The 18,254-nt window shown below is 37.8% G+C and overlaps 1 protein-coding gene and 1 long non-coding RNA gene across 2 annotated transcripts in view; both read right to left on the minus strand.

Annotated features, from left to right (window-relative positions):
- The window catches only part of LOC145503133 (uncharacterized), a 403,728-nt gene that overhangs the window by 22,175 nt on the left and 363,299 nt on the right, over positions 1 to 18,254 (minus strand). The gene's annotated exons all lie outside the window — the stretch shown is intronic.
- On the minus strand, positions 6,687 to 12,647 carry LOC145460639 (uncharacterized). Its single transcript, XR_014039875.1, has 3 exons — positions 12,391 to 12,647; positions 7,233 to 7,289; positions 6,687 to 6,954 (listed from the first exon to the last, which is right to left on the minus strand). It is a non-coding gene; the product is annotated as an uncharacterized LOC145460639 (long non-coding RNA).

Genomic DNA, 18,254 nt, shown 5'->3' on the forward strand with positions numbered 1-18,254 from the left:
AATTTGATTGCTGCTTTCACAAGGACAAACCATCGATGTTGGGCGGAAGATGTATAATTAATAACAAAAAAAAATTAAACGGTTTCTCATAGCCCTGTAGTAGGAAAGCCTTAGTTTATGATGACTTCGGCTGTCAGGTACAAATTTATCAATCATGCTGAAAAAGGAAAGCACTTGAACACAGCCTTAAACTCTTCCCACTCATATAGTTGGCAATACAAAGGTACTTAATACATGTGAGCGTTTGGGGTACATGGGGTACTACATGTGCGCGTCCGGTTCACTCGCCGTTCGTCATTTGCCAGCTCCAGAATTGAATGAAACAAATTTAATGTAACGGCCAAGCAGTTCAACTTGATTTTTGTAAACTACAAACCGTACAAGTTTGCCAACCTGGAACATTTCGCATAATTTACTCCTCTCAGATTTTTGACTCTTAATCATAATTTTTGTCTCAGTAAAAATCAAATACCAGGTCTGATGCAGTTTGTAGTTTGTTTCTATGAGTAAAGGTGCTGGTTAAAATTCAAATCGTTTGACCAGCACTGTGGAAATAGCGAAGTGTCTAGCGAGGTAGCTGTCAACTTGTTATCCACTTCGGGTTGTTATCAGTTGTTTTTGTCGGTTTTCGAAGGGGAAGCGACAACAAGCAGATAATGAACTTTCTTGGCAAAAACTTCTTTAAGTAACTCAGTCACCTAAAAGCCAGGACGAAATCTACGACGAATTGGGCAAATGAAAGTACCTCGATATGAACGGATGTGACTAGTGATGTTCGTTGTAAGATGTCCGCTGTACAGTCAGCAAAATTCTTTCAGAACCTCAGACTTTGCTCAACGAGTTTTAACAATAACCACACAGACTATATATAACATCTAATCTTTTCTCCGACTTCCATCGCATCACAAAGAAATCGAAATTACATATATCACTAACTAAAGAGCTTACAATTAAATAAATATTTTGTTCTACCCAAGCAGCATCAAATCCTGCCACCTTGTGATTGTCAGATCTGTGCATATCCTATCAGAGCTCAATGGCACTTATTTGGCCATAAAAATAGCCCGCATTCATCTTCAACAGCAGTCTACATAAAATTAGTTCTCAGTCCTCTTCCGCATTGACACGCCTGGGCAGTATAATTCTCGGTCATTTTGATCAATTTTGAGACCGGGTTTCTGCAAAGGTTTCCCAAGTTCATATTCTGATAACCGATGACCGATGACCGTACCTTTCCCAGGCTTCAGGCATGTAACAGGGTAGGGATTTCACAAGTCGAGCTATATGAAAGGGATACGGAAATCTGTCATCTTGACTCCTGCCACAACCTGATCTGAACTGAATGAATAATACCTTTTTTGTTTTTTTGTTTTTTTTACTTTTGTTTTTACTTTTTTTGAACTTCTCTTCTGAAGCTTGATATTCTCGCGTAGTATTGTTCATTAAGTTTGTTCTAAGGGTTCAGAAAAGGGTGCAGTGTTCTTTAGTAGGTATGTGAAAAGGGTATCTTTTTCAATAAAGGGTACACGAAAGGGGTACAAGTTCCTTTTCAGTCGAAATAGTGTACTAAAGGGTAAGGGCAGAGCCTCCCCATCGAAAACTTTGTGGAGTACTCCTCCCGGGTAGTTTTGGATTGTCGTCGTAAAATGCTGGAAAGTTGCCCCTGGTTTGCCAAAAAGTTGCTAAAAATTTGCCAAAAATCCAAAAAGTTGCTACCTAAATTTATTGATATTTTTTATGTAAACGTTAATTGTAATTTTTATTTTTAGTTCTTCAAAATAATTACTAATATCGGCCAAGAAAAATAGCTTGAAACTTACATGTAGTTTTAAAGAGTTCCTTGCAAATATGGGCGAAATTTAGGGATACTTTTAAGGTCGGTTCAAAACAGTTTCCAGCATTTTCCAAGACTTAATAATAATAAAAATATTTATTACAGGAAGCTCTCTCACCGACGGGTGATACTGAGAGGTCCTGTTCTAAATATATCATTAGTCGCAAACCTACCCCCGGAGTTGCTATCCGGCGTTCTACTGATTTCGGCAGTCTCACGAGGCGGTTCGCAAGTGAACTGGCGCATGAAAATGTACATGGTTGGTAAACTACTTCAGCTTTCGTTCGTGGCTCTCGCTTTAATTACTCGCGCTGGTGACGTGGAACTGAATCCTGGTTTTCGCCGTTTGACTGAGATTAAGGAAACCCGTGGTTTAAAGGTTGCTCACCTGAATGTTGGAAGTCTGCGGAATAAGGTTGACTTGTTACTCCTCGAACAGATCAATAACAATAGCCGGTTGACGTGCTAACATTATCGGAGACTCGGGCATTCAGGATTCAGAGATCTCGTTTCTTGGATTTAGCAGTGTTCGGCGCGATAGAAAAGGGATAAAATCAGGCGGTGGAGTTGCTATTTTACCTTTCCGTGTTCCGAATGACATAAACGGCGGTAAGAACGAATGTTTCTGGGTCGAGCTCATTCGTGCTAAATGTAAGCCGACTTTGATCTGTTGCTTTTACCGAGCACCCGACATTGACTTTACCAAGTTTATTTCCAATCTTGAGAGGTGTATGTCTTCCCTGGACTTTGATAGATGTGACCTTGTTATTTTAGGGGATTTAAACATTGACCTCGGCTTCTACCGAAGTCGTCTTTTGAATTGGATGCGAGCAAAATGTACAAATTCTGCATAATTTTATGCGTTCCATGAACCTCTCAGAAATAATATCTGAGCCCACCCGCATCACGGAAAAGTCTAAATCATTGATTGATGTGATTCTAGTCAACAACTAGCATCGAATCGTCGACAGTGGAGTTGTTCCCTTATAAATGAGTGATCATTCCCTTGTTTACTGTATGTTGAATACCGGTGTTCCACCCCGCAGTGTATCAGTGTTATAAAAAAGAATTTCTTGCTCCGCGACAGAACATGTGTAAGTTTTCACTCTTGGTAATGTTTAACGGAAGTTCGTTAAAAATCCTTGCACCGGTACCGCTGGAAAGAAAGGACCGTCTCTCATAATTCAGACTAACCTTTGGTAAGGATAACCTACTTCTCGGCTTGTAGAATAGTTATGAATGCTCGAAAATCTTGTAAAATATGATAAAAAATAGATTGACTTAGACTGACTTCGATTTTGATAGGTCGTTATAACCATTCTTCATCAATTCATGCTACAATCATGGTGTAAAAACCTGTCCAATCATTGGTTAACGGTTGTTATCATTTCCGTGACACAATAGGTTACCATAGCAACAGCATAACCTGCTAAAAAACCGTTATGTTCAGCTTTAAGGGCTTATAATTCAAAAACATCACGGTGAATTTCTTTTATATTATCAAATTTTGATCAGCAGGATAAGATGCAATTTTTGTCAAAGTTTGACAGAATCTGTACATGGGATTCAAAACAAAACAATAGGCCTGCGAAACGTTGTCAAGTGACAGGTTATGTATTCCAACTTCGAAAGGTTGATAAACATTCAAGAAATTCGAGTAAATTGAAGTTTTCTATGAAATAGTTGACTATTTCGTGCTCTAAACCCATATTTTGCTCAAAAGGTTGCTCAGAAAGGCAAATCTTGCTCGAGGTTGCTGAACAACGAAAAGTTGCTCAAAAAGCCAAAAGCTGCGCAAAAAATTCCGAGCACAATCGGGTCAGGCCTACCCCAGGGCTCCAAGTAATCGAACCCTTCTAACACAGTGCTGTTTGAATATTCTCGTTTAAAAAGCCCGATGGAAACGGATAAACACAGCTTTAACAAACAAGATCCAGGTTTTTTTTACAACATAGCTACCAAGTTTCCCTCTACAAATGCGTATGTCTGTATTTAAAAAACTACCGCTGGTCATTACAACTTTCCTCTGAGGAACGAAAAAGGAAAATAAAAACAAAAACAGAAGAGTGTAAAATAATACAAATATTAGTTACATGAGTTAAAACTTCCTGTAGAAGTCAACAATGTTTCCTCAAATTTTAACATGTGGGGGAATCAAAGTTCTCACAGTCACAGAACGTAATCCTGACATCGTGGCCCCTTCAAAGTTTCATGTAAATGTCTATAATATTTCATACATTTTCAACATGCAAGAAATGTGTTCATTGTCACATAACAAAATCTTTTAAACGTAGAGGCTTTCTCACAATTCGTCCATCTGCTGCTTTGTGACTTCGAAATTTCCTCATCAGATGAATAAATTATACTTGCTCTTGAGATTTTGCGGTGGGCTCTTCAAGAAATGGAATGGTCTGATTGGCTGTTTCTCCAAAAGGTGAATCTTCATTGCTTTCACCGATGGTCACTCGCGATGAGGTAAGAGTCTGTTGCTGATGGGACGCTTTCTGGAGATTTCACTAACACTGCTCTATTTCCGCGGTATTCTCCATCTTCATCATTTCGATGAATGATGTTGGTGTACATGTTCCTGTATGTTCTGTTAAAACGCCTGGTCTACTATTATTTCCCACATGTACTCTTATCTCTCTCTGTCTCGGGAAGGTTTTTGGTACGCTCAACAAACTAGTGTTTCTACTTTTCTTGTTTGATATTCAGTTTTTAGTTAACCAGTTGTGTTTGTAGTTAACCAGTTTAGCAGTGCCAAGTACCACTAGGCTTCGACTTTCTGCTGTCACTGACTAGACACAATATACTAGACGTTCTAAGAGCGTTTTCTCGTGCTTTGTATAGATATAAAATTGTACTCTGCAAGAGTACAATTTGATATCTGTAAGAGAGAGCGAGCGTGCAGTGCGGACGCTTGTGAAGTGCTCCGCAACTTTCACAAAATTTACTACTAGTTTCTGAAGTGTGAGTCCTTATTTATCTGTTATTCAACATGGGAGACAATGTTAAGTCTTTAAGAAAAGCCAACGAAACGGTTTTTCTTGTTGGTGTTTAATACTGTAGTTTTCCCTTCTATTTTATTAGTTAAATTCTGATTTCGTATGTTTTTGTAATTCGGCTATTAGGGCATGGCCCGCCTAGATTAGCCTTCGCGGGCATGCTCTTTTTTTTGTAACATATAATTTGAAAATAATAAATTGTTGGGAGAAAACATATTATCGTATTGGGCTCCGTCGCTGCGAAACTCCGCCTAAAACAACACAAACCGACTACTTTGAATGATTAAGACCAGTTACCTGCCTTTCCTCGCCTACATAAAGGCAGTTATATTTTACATTAAATAGCTCGTGGAAATGAGCTTGTATACAGCAAGAAGTACTAGTTGTTTGAACTGTGCAAATGGCAAGAAGTAAGAGATCAGCAGCGAATCCAGTGATTCATCTCTGTAAGAGGGTGTCATTGGATTAACTACATGTGTTTAGCGTAAAATGGTTGCTTTTTGCCATCGTAAACATATAAACCAGAAATTATGAACTGACTAACGTATAAAATGTGATCGATTGTAGGGAGCTTGGAGTAACTTGCTTCGAGCTGAAATTGTTTTGCCTGGAGAGGTCGATCACAGGACCAAATTATGACATCAATTATTCTTAGTTATGAGTCTGCCTGTTTGGCTATAAAATTAATGGTCATAACGGCCTTGAAAATTGGAATACTAAGTGTGCAATAAACACCCTCGATCCCAGGGCCTATTTCCTGGCCAGGGAAAAGGCCTTGGGAACGAGGCTGGGCAATACAGCGATCAAAATTACGTCATTTTCAAAAATTCAAAAACTGAGTTTGTTTCAATCATCTACAGGCAGTAAAAGTCATAAGACTTACTAATCTCCTCTTTTACTGTTTTCTGACTAAATCTAGTATTAGTTTATTAACTAAATTGCTTGTTTAGCTGTTTACTGTCTAGAGCAATTCCCCATTGACACCCTCTTGGAAAGTGTTACAATTTGATGCGCACTTGACCCACCTATTTGAGTGTCACCGATATCAATTTTTGAACCTGTCACACGCGGCAGAGGGAGGACGACATTACCGTGTTGTAATCAATAATGATTTGTCTCTCGCAAGCCATGCCATTTACCAAAAGCCACCATTTTGTATGTGTTGTCAGTATGCACGTGCTCGTGAGTGCGCGCTAATTACGCGAAAATCGTGCGCGGTAGGGATGCGCAATGCAATTCTGAGGAATAACCTTAAGCGTTATAGAGATGTGATCAAGCCATCATCCTTAATGATGATTATGGACATGCTAACTCAGTCTTAATGCCAATTCTGTTTTCGTTTTCATTTTATAAGACTGCTCAACCCATCCTTACGAAGAGAGGCGACGGGAAAGAAATTGTTATATCATTCTAAGCATCATTCTTTCCATTGGCCGAGAGCTCGCCACTTGACTTGCAAATAATCGCCTACAAATAAGGGTCTGCTCATGCGTGGTACCGTCTAGATGTTGTTTCTTCTGTTCGTCCGTAATTGAACCCCGCTCTCGGTTGAAAAATGACAGATCGCTTCCCTGAGAGTGATTTAAATATGAAAACAAAAAACAAACTTGGCGATCAAATGATAAAAACAATTATTGAACTCGGTTATCGCAAAATATCGTGATTTATTGGTGTCTTGACAAATCAAATAATTGATCTGCTCGGCGCTGACAAATTACGATATTTTCCTAAAGTACCTCGTCCAGCAATTGTTAATTGTTCAGTTTGGCAAATGGGAAAGTAGGTAAACTAAGCCAATAACGAGGCCATAACTTATTTTTCATGTTTTTTATTATTGCCAACTGAATTAGTTTTATAATTGTTATGCCACGCACTTCGGCGTAGCACTTTTAGAACCTTTTACATTCAGTCAAATCAGAGACAACTGGTTGCTACTTCTCGTCTACATTGTTTTCTTTTGATGATAGATTCCTAGACTCTTAGCTGATAAAGTAACTTTGTTAAAAGTTAAAATCAAAATTAAAATATATTGTCCATTTCTTGATCTAGTTTACGTTCTTCCCTCTGTATTCCATACTTGTCGTCTTGGACGTTATATGTTCCCTCTTCAAAATTCTAGAACGGAAACAAAACAGCAAAAGCAGTGTAAGTTTATTATAGCATTGTCATGTCAAGTGTTAACAAAGTAAGTAGTAAAATAATAACTTTTATACTCAGTGTTAACGCAAGAATGTTAAAGAACAGAGAACCCTAAGAATGGTACCTATATAATCATGTTTTCCCCATAGGACCCGTGGCAACTCGTATTCCTTCCCATGGATATTTTAAACAATCTACTTAATCACGGCTAGTAGGAAAAATTACCATACATGTAAGGTGGTTTCTGTGCCTACCTGAAACGTTTCGTCGTCGTCAGTAAGACTACTACTTAGAGCTGACTGATTCCCTAACTGGAAAGATGAAAAGTGAAATTCTGTCTGCATGAGTTTATATAACAGCCAACTTATATATATAAGGATAATTTGCATCAAAGTAATGCTATGATAGCTTTTTATATATATATTCTATTATTAATACCGTTGTAGGAATCTCACTGCGACCGATGTTATACCGGCAACCCATCGATCCAGGCCGACAGCGAGGGGCTGCCTTGGAAAGACCAAAACATAGGAGGACCACTAACCACAACACAGCCAAGGATTTGTAAAAAATCAAACTTTTCATTCTGACTCAATACAGAATTTTGGAAGTTTTTAGTTCATTGCATCAGGACGTTGTTGTTTTGAAAAACGTACTATTTATAACCCTGCCCGTTTCTAATTTGAGAATATTCATTAGTCTTTAAGATCTTATTTAAAATTGCCATTGTATTATTTTCCGACTGATTATATACGAGAGTTTCCGACATAAACGTGACAAGTTAACAAATTAAAGGCAAAGTAGCTTCTTAAAAAAATTTAAACAAAGCTGGAAAATTCACAAAGGAAAACAGCTGACATACACCTTTTTGATGGCGCGAATTGAACCATGTGAAATCTTCAATGTACATCGTGTATTTCGGTTTTTTTGTTTTACTTCCAGTTGAGTTGCCAGAACTACGAACTTTGATGACGTTTCTTTGGGATGACTAAGCTGGTCGAAAGGCACTTATATCCTTTAGTAAGCCCTTAAATAAACGAACCTGTCGACTGAACATTTAAACTGCACACAGTAAAAACAGTTCGCAGATTTTTAAATAAATAATAAATCTGATCAGTTACAGAAACCGACGTTTCGGTGCATCTTGCGCCATTATCAAGGTTACATAATTAAAGATAAAAAGCGGTTTGTGAAGAGGCTAAGTTGAAGCGAATTTGCATAAAAGAGTGCCAAGCTAATTACATGAATACTTTAGCACGAAGAGAGTCAGACTGCACATTCAGTGAAGATCTTCTACACGTTGCTACAAAGGAACAGCTGTTTCAGTTTGACAGGGCCCTATACGAACAGACCGATGGAGTAGCTATGGGGTCTCCCCTTGGACCCCTTTTGGCTAATGTATTCATGTGCTCTATTGAAGAGTCCCTAAAAAGTCAAGGAAAACTCCCAGAATTTTACCGCCGCTTCGTAGATGACACTCTAGTCAGGATACCAGATCTGGCAGCAGCTACAGTATTTTTGGATACCTTGAACCACGCCCATAGCGCCGTGAGCTTCACTATGGAGGTAGAGGAAAATGGGATGCTCGCTTTCCTAAGGGTGCAGCTTCTAAATCGCGCACCATGTGTTGAAACAAAGGTTTACGTTAAGCCGACAAACACAGGGTTACTCCTGCACTATCATAGCCATGTGGACAGCCGCTACAAGCATGGTTTGCTCGTCACCATGCTTGATCGCGCGCACTGGCTATCTTCATCGTGGGCGCATTTCTCAGAAGAGTGTAAGCGCTTGAGAGGAGTCTTCCGTAAGCTGAGGTATCCGAATCACCTTATTGATTCCGTCATCAACAGGTTTATCACCTCGAGAGTCACAGTGGACCAGCCCAAACAGCATACCGATGACGCCATCCGGATAGTTATCCCCTATAAAGACCAGCATGCTGCAGTGTCTGTCAAACGACAACTTAGAAATCTTAGCACCAAGGTGCAAAAGACCATCCAACCCGTGTTTACTAGCCGCAAGCTTAAACAGGATCTAAGCCTCCGTGAGCCCAAGCCTAACATCGTAACCCAGCAATGCGTTGTTTATTTATTCAAGTGTGACCTGTGTGGTGCAGGTTATGTCGAGGACACAAAGGGCGCGTTGAGGGACACCGTCAAAAGGCGTCATCTATTTACTAGCATTATTCCAAAAAACATAACACTGCTGTTCCGACCAATTTCTTAGCACGCCTCAATATAATCAAGAAATGCACGAACAAATTTGACTGCCTTGTTAATGAAATGCTTTGAATTCAAGATCTTAAACCAGCACTGAAGGTGCAGTCTGAATCTCTTCGTGCTAAAGTGTTCATGTAATTAGCTTGGCACTCTTTTATGCAAATTCGCTTCAAATTAGTCTCTTCACAAACCGCTTTTTATCTTTAATTATGTAACCTTGATAATGGCGCAAGATGCACCGAAACGTCGGTTTCTATCACTTATATTTCTTTCTCATGTATTTCCAAATCGTTTCTTATCTGATCAGTTATTTAAAAATTGGGTTTTCCGAGAAAGTATTAATCCAAGGAGAATTAGGAGAGATTTAAGGTTTTAAGTAAAACACATTATTTCTAAAAATTCAAACTATGTTATCGTAATTGTTACCAGCTGCTGGTCCAAAGCGATTAAAGAGAGGTAACTCTTCCCTGTAACACTCTCAGTGACACAAAGTTTGACAGGTTTTTTTTTGTTTGTTTGTTTCCTTCGAAAAGAGTGAAATATTGTCTTTTAGACAGAATGCTCTTATTAACAAAAAATTAGCGAGTTTTAACGTTACTTGAATTCCCAGTGATATTAACGCTGACAAGGCTTCGAGTTTCTTTTGTACCGTCCTCCATATTGTCACTGACCAGACAAAACATACTAGACGTTCCAAGAGCGTTTACTCGTGCTTCGTATCGAAATATCAAATCGTACTCTGCAAGACAGAATTAAATACAACAAAAGCAAATAAAAGAGTCAGGATATTGAACACAAGATTTACGCTTAGGTATCTGCTATTCAAATCGCTTCGTTGAGTATCCTCTTTATCCAGTTGTTTGTCGTTTGTCTCATCACCCTCAAAGTTCTGTTCACGAACATTCCTGATTTTTTCAACATCTGAGGAATAAATTAGAACTAGTATGAACTTTGCTAATTTGGTTAGCTTTCAAGCCAGTGATGAATTCGTGGATCAACCAGTTCCGAAGACACTCCATATCTTTGTATGTGAGATGAACGTACAACACATGATTCTTTCGAAAGCTTTCCTCACAAAACACAGCATTCTGTTAATTGTGCTGCCCGCGAAGAGCGGGCACGGCGATTGGCAAGCTGTTGCAGTTCTCGTTCCCAGTTTCCACGCTCTCCGCTAAGAATGTCTGGCATTATGACCCGCCATTTCACAACCAACAAAAAGGGATGGTCTGCATTTTCTTACTCTGGTTCTCCTACTGAAGCCCGAATAATAATGCAACTCCGTTTGTTTGTATATGATAAAATATCAATAAAGGTAATTTATGTCACTTAGGGTTCGGAAAATGACATATTGCGAAGCTCTCTTAAATGCAAGTGGGTAAGGATCTCTCTAATGATTGCTATTATAGAAGAAACGACGATCTCCGTAGCGAAAACTACAACTGACAATCTGTTCAAGTAATATATGGAACACGATAGACCGTGTTTCATCGGGATATCCAAACACCGAGAAGAGGGTTTAAAACACCATGCACAGCGGAGTATTTTTGACGAAATCCTCGGTGTTTGGATAGCCGATGAAACACTGTCTCGTGTGTTTGATATATCGGTTCCCAATCGAAACAAAAACTAAGGAGTAAACGGTGAAGTAAAATCGTCAAAATCTATTCTAATTAGGAACGGGTATCGAAACCTCCTTCACGGTTGTGATTTTCTTTGTTTTAAATTGATGAATTGTGAATGAGTTTGAGAAAGAAATAGCAAAAGTTCGATGACTCAATGATTGACGAAAGTGCGCGGAGCACTAATGTCAAAGTATGGTCACGAGTTGCAAACGAACTAAATTGTTTTTTTGACCAAGGTATTCATAATGTGTGTCGATACATCTGGACCATACACTGTACCCACGTGAAGCATTTTTACTAAGCCTTTAAGCTGTCTTCCCAGCCTTATCCGATCGATGTAAAAATTTTACCAGTTCTTGGAGATGGACTGAAGTTAGGTATTATTTTCTTAAACCAGAATATAACAAGCATGTGTGGCGAAAGTTTCATAGAGCCCCTTGCGAGTGCTTTCTCAAGATTTGTGAAAAAACGCTCAAAAGCCAAAAAATGCTCGAAAATTATATACATGTGGGTAGTGATTGTAAGAAAAACGTTCGTTCTCGAGGTCGCGAAAAAGGAAATAAAGAACACATTCATGGTGTCAAAACCCACTTTGGAATTATTTTTCACCAGTTCCATTAAAATGTGGCATATCTGTCGCTTTACTACTAATAATATACACCAATATGGTTTGAATTGTTGTTCCAATTTACTCGAAATAAAATGTACAGCTTCTTTTTATTCCTCTATATTCCACTTACACCATACAGCACAGCTATCCTTTAACCACTTTCTAACTTAAAGAGAAGGGGAACGGCCCGCAACTTATCACAGCCGGCTTTACTACTTAAAATGCACCAAATATTGGACTTTGAACAACGTCTCTCCCATGCTGCCGTGAACGGTCATGTTCAATCAGTTAAGAATAGAAATCAATTTCTTTTTTTTTTTAAGTAATGAGAAACAAACACTACTATTGAGAACGAATAAAGCAAGATACCTTGCTTGTCTCTTGATTCAGGCACTAGCTGGGCTGTTTCGGCAGACAAGTATATCACTTAACTTGAAGTTGATTAATGTAAGTTAACCGCTGTGACGAGTTTGGGAAGCGGACGTTTTGAGTGTTAGCTAAGCTTTGTCAGAGCATAGTACAGTCGACATGTCAGCTTCACTAACTCGCACTGCGGTTAGTTTTCTTTCATCAACTGCAAGTTGGTAAATTGCGTAAGTAGAGAATTAAAAGAAGAAAAGAAGCGTGTTTGATTGGTGCCATTTCAATGAATCAAACTGAAATTTTTATCCACAGACAGTAATGTTGGTTAAGATGAGGCTTGGCTTCTGATTGTTATGCACTTTTAATGTAATTTCACTGACAGGTTACACCTATATATCACAATATCGATATCGTGGTAATTGTGCTTCGAAGTTTGAGATTTGACATCGTAGCAAAAGATGTCAGAATCACCCGCAACCCTGATACTTAAAGGTAATTATCAGAAGCTTCCCTTAAATTTCAAAACATGTCGTAACGACATCAATAACTCAGATTGAAAAAATCCTGCCTCAAGAATGACACGTTGCTGCGGCCTTACCTTTCCTTCCCGTTTTCCTTTTCTACGTTTACACATCATTAAACCCGGCCGACACCTGGCTTCTACGACATCAACATACATGTATATCAACTGAACTAGTAGTATCGTCGAGAGAAATAAGCCTCTTTTGCAGCTCATTTTCCTGTAAATCTAAGATTCCTTAGGCTTAACCTCGTTATGTTAAGGTACAGATCACCTCTTGTTCTATGACGTGAAACGTATATTTCGGCGTAGCTTTAATAACGACCATCACTACAATGCGAGGAATTTCGAATTACTTTGGCGGCATATAATAAATGACAGATAATCAATAAGTGTGGGGACTAAAAGGAAATTTTTTTATAAATCAAACGGAAAAAGAGTGGAGCTTGTTACTTGATCAACAGTCTGTTTTAATCAAAACAGAAAGGCCAATCTAATCAGGAAACTAAAAAAATCGAATGCAAATTCCGGTAAAGAAAAAATATGAGACGAAACACACCAGCAACTGAAAAAATATGAACCACATTGTCTCAATTGCGAGGACAAAACGTAATTGTTTACACGGCAAAATTTGTTTGATTTACAAAAGATGAGTTAATTTTGATTATTTATTTTCAAATACAGGACAATTTCCGTCCTTAGCTACTACATCAACAGTTTACATTAATAAGATTTAAAGCTTTCAGCAAGTTATAAACGATGTTACATCAATACGAGGACTTGATGATGTCAATTTCACTTTTATCATTAAATTCTACCGTTTACAAACTTTATCTTGTGTTGAATTGGACTTGCCCTTCACACGAATTTTAAGGCCTTGAGAGCTGTAATTACTTTGTTGACACAATAGCACTAAGTTCATTTTAATCGAAAGCATAACACATCAACAACCCATTTACCCAATATTCAAACAAGCAGCAGAAGACTTGTTTTTCAAAAGAGCCGACGACAAATATCGGATCTTAATATCCGAGGAACCATTTTATTACACCTACAGTCGGCACAAGAAAATTAAATGAGAATCCGATCCTAAAGGAAGTGTTCGTTTATATCAAGAAGGGTACAAAATTGACCTAACGGTTCTTTTTGTGTTAACCTGAAAGAAAATCTAGACTTATTGCTCTATCTGTTTGTTTTGTTCTTTTAAGGCCTCGTGGCCAGATCAACGTGTGTTCAAACATCCTCAACATCCTTCACAAATCAAGCACTCCTCATTTTTGAAAGTTTAATAAAAGATCGCCGTTGATTGACTGACGAGAATTTAATCAGAACATATTGGTCGCTTTTTAATTTTATTATGAATTGGATCAGACTGCGTACCGTACGTTTATCGAGTCAAGGATGCACAATCACACGGGCGTCTGGTAAGCACAGCTGCTACTTGAGAAAAGTGCCCGAGAGAGCAAGTTTAGCTTCTCAAGTTCTCTTGGCATTCCCTGTACCATTGGGCATAGGAAGTAGAATGAACCAATTCTTTAAGAACATAGCAAAATGAACAGAGATCGGGAATAGGCGAGAAACTGTTCTGTTGGTTTGGGCCGAATCTCTAGCGCGAGAAATTACACATTTTAGCAGCGTCGATAAAAAGGTCATGGTTCTGCTTTGTTTTTATGGTCTTTGCAACTTAGAATACCCACACCGATCGAAAGGTTGAGAACGTAACGGTTCTTCGTCTATCCACTTACTGATACGCGCTCGTGCTAGTGGATCACGCGGATTTCGTGGCTATGTAAAAATCAACGGTGGTGGATGTCTCTAGCTATTTAGACAATAAGGAAGAAGTCTCTTACTTCAACTTTTTCCCTTTACAAGAAGATAGATCCGTATCGCGGTTTGCAGCTAAGAAAATGATATAACTCGTATTCCAGGTCACCGACCAAGAAAAGACAGGTACTACAAATTCATCTTAGCCTTATCTTCGCCAGAATGCTTGCATCGCCATTTATTGTTAATTATTTTTATTTTCTAGCGAAAGAGATCCAGTCGTTGATTTACAGCAACTGAAGTGTTACATTGCAAGAAGAGCTCTAAATTTTATTCTCTACCACGGACGTATGAAGAACTTTAAAGCTTGAACTGTTATTTTCAAACCTTTTTCTTATATTCCATTCTGTTCAAATTCTGAATGGATGAATATATGATAATGATTACACAATGAATCATACATGCATTGAGCTCATTTGAAGGGGATAATAATAATTCATCATCATCAACGGTCCATCTTTGACGTGTGGTTCCGGATTCATTTTGATCAAGTGATTATCGCATGATAATTTAAAATTTATTATAATATTTTTAGTTTCCATTTTTCACTGGTCATTATTAGTTTCAAGGTTTACTTTTTATAATTTTGTCTAAGAACTATATTTCTGTCACAATATTGCAATTTCACGACGATTTAAAGCTTTATCCCAATGTTTTCTGAATACTAATCACGGGTTTACGGTTTATTTCTTTTTAGCTGCTCGGTTCGGTCGTTGCTTCGTGTAGCTCATTGCATTTCTCCTGAAATTAAGTTCTTAAAATGGAAACAAAGAACTGAGCGGTCTAAGTACGTGTAAAATCACATTGATTGAAAACTGGACTAAAAACAGTTACGACACCGGCCGTGTGAAATACAGATCTGCCTCGTGACAAAACTTATAGCGGCCACTGTATAGAAAGTTAACATTGAAGGAGATATAGAGCGGGGCTTCGTGAGATTAGCTACTAATGCAAACACTGACAACACCCTTTTTAAGCATTCCTGCGGCATAATATCAAAATCCGTTTAATAAAATGAATTTACAGTAGATTAGCTGGCTTAAGAACCATGCCTTTCATGTAAAGATGAAATTGATGGTTGCAAAACGAAAGCCAGAGTTCGTCTAGTAAGGTCATAAATTTTGATATCTTCAAACTGTCAGGAAAGAATAGGACCGACGGATGATACGGCATCTATCTCACGATTAAAATAATCGTTCAGCCCTCACAATGCTTGTTCTTATCTAGAAATATTGTGAACATCTATTTCTTGTTTTTTTCTCTGTATGCACTGTTCTTCAGACATGTGCTCGTGAAGCACTTTATATGAAACATTCAATTTCCTTTGCAAGAGAAGGTTGCCGCCAATAATAACTACAATTTCTTATGTTTACATTTTCCTTAGAAAAACGTAAATGCTTTCTATTACAGTAATTGTGATTTCTACTCACCCATACAATTATAATTTTAATTCAATCATTTAGTCATACACGTTAAATAGACCAATAATCAATCGCTCTGTACTAATTTTAATACTTCTTGTGGCACCAAAATTTCTCTAGGCCATTCTGAATGAAATACGGCTGGTAAAAGTAATATTAACATTTCAAGTCTTTCATTTTACTTTTAATTCGATCTTTATGAACTCTCTGTCTTGACAGGTAGGCATTTAGAACAGGAAATTAACTCAAATTCATCTTCATTTTAGATTAAAGAGATGTTTGTTAATTGCTTCCATTTTACCGACTATTCTATCCACGTAAATTAAACAATAGGTTGATATTCGCTCGCCGGCTTATCGTTTGGCGGGAACATGTAATGAATGCGTAGTAAAAGACAGTTGACAACCTTTGATATCCGTATTCTTTGACGATATATATCACCTATCGAATTTAATGCATTATTTATAAATTCAAAATTTTAATCGTTCATTTTACTTTCTTTTTCTTTTAGAATGACCTTAGCAAAGCATTTTCTTCCAACGTTTGAAGCAAAAGGAATATAAAAGTGATCAAGTTTTTATCTTGTCCTTTTTTCCTTTGAGTCTTGATCTTTATGTTGATGTTTTTAGGCTCCAGGAAAATAATCTTTCGCAAAGAGGAGAACGTGTCTTTTAGAAACGATGACAATTCAGTAGCTCGAGGGTAGTGTACTACGTACTGTCGTTATTATTGTATTGGCAGAAAACTTAATACGGTTTAGAGATGAACTTCATCTTATTAAAATTTCCTACTCTGTTAAAGGGAAGTTCACATTTAATATTGTTCGGTTGGAATATCTTATTAATATTGTAATAAAATAACGTTAAGCAAAATAACACCTTTTGCCTCTAGAGGCAGGCGTTAGTTTGACAGCAAATTATATTTATTTAGGCCTCGTTGTCGGAATCTGAACGAATTTAATTTACTGTATAAACCCTTTACCTCGTCGAACATCTTCCCCACAGAGAAAACTGAAAAAAATGAGGTAATTTCAGTGGAAGTTTGGCAACGTCCTGAAGCTTTTCAATAGACTTTGAAGAAACAAAAGCCTCATGCAACAACTGAAAGATAAATGCCAATATCTCTTCTCGACGTTATATTGAATTTTACGTAAGAAAATAAATCGTAATCTCCGCAATGATTAATCATGAAACTTACCGAAACTTTTAAAAGATAATAGCTAATGTTATTGAAGGTTTGTGCTAATATCAGCCACCAATCACACGTCAAAACCAGGTAGGTTCTGCGTATACCTTTTAATTGTTTGCCTTACAATAGCACCAGCGCATTTAGTAAGGAGAACAGGAAATTGAGAAGACTTTCCTGTGTTAAGTTAATTAAACAAATAAATTAGTTGCCGTGTTATCAATGCAGGACAAAACGGCTAATTGCTCCTAACTACCAGTGGCTCTGCTGCCGTTAAAGTGTGCTATGAAAAGTGTAATAGTAATTCATTCCTGTTCTAAAGAACTTCTAAAAGGCGACGCAATTAACAGTCATTCATCTTTTTTAATATTTCGCATAGTAGAAATTAATTGATTTCCAAAATTTAGACCAGTAAGGCAATACCAAATCGCTCCTGTATAAAGAGAGCTCACAAGGGAAAGTTTCCTTATTTAACTAGAATATTTGACAAAGAAGTCGAGCGTTTCTCTTCTCCCCTTTTACATTTATTTTTTAAGTCGAAAAAGCATGAACAAAGTAACCAAGGTGACTGTGTTGGTTATGATTTGTGCGATTCTTATATTGCGCCCAACTCGCGGACAACGACTACGATGTGGCCCAGGTTCCATGATTTGTGGACGTAAACGTTCTTTTATTACAAAACAGGTAGGGAGGAAAGAGTTCATGCTGTTTACGACGCCAAGTCGTTAATAATCTTGATTTTAGGCCCATCATACTTGAATTACATGTGTATAAGCTAATCCAATAGATGCCAATTCAAAAGTCTTGTAGTTACCTAGCATTCGTTCTTTGAAACGGTCTTTCTCGACAAGAAAACTTACTTTTGGATCTGATTTACAGTCCAAAATTACTGAGTTTGGCTTGGTACGATTTTGAGAGACAACGAAAGGTCTGGATCGAAAGCGACAAGAATTCGGTATTCGAGTAACGGAAAGCACTCCTCGTCAACCACATGCGTTCTCGACTGTTAAATCACGGCAACAGAGGCGATAAGGAGTAGAATTAAAAGCTGCGTGATTTTATTTTATTTTACCTTTAAAAACTGCCAGACCATTAAAATTTTTATTTTCTCTCGCTGCACTTGCAAATCAAACTTTGTTCACTTTAGTAATTTGTTCACTTTTATGTATAAAAGCACGCTGCCACTGGGAGGCAAACTTAATAAACGCCTTCAATCTCCATGAAAACAATTCTCAAGGCTAAGAATTTGCGAAATTTGAAATATGTCAGTGAAACATCAATAAATAAAGATACACCATTGCAGAACAGCCGATAACAGCGAAAGTTAGTTCGGGCGGTGCCTGTTCAAAGAAATTGCTTTTTCAGTGCAGTGCAGTGCGTTCGTTTTGAAACATGTAATTTCTCCTATCCTTAATTTAGGCCTCGTCAACATTAAGCCGGAGAAATTTGAAAACGGCGTATTCGCTCTGAAAACGCGTCAAATGTTTTCTGTCCACACTACGCCGGAGAAAT

This window comes from Orbicella franksi, chromosome 11, assembly GCF_964199315.1.
Source record: "Orbicella franksi chromosome 11, jaOrbFran1.1, whole genome shotgun sequence".
NCBI lineage: Eukaryota > Metazoa > Cnidaria > Anthozoa > Scleractinia > Merulinidae > Orbicella > Orbicella franksi.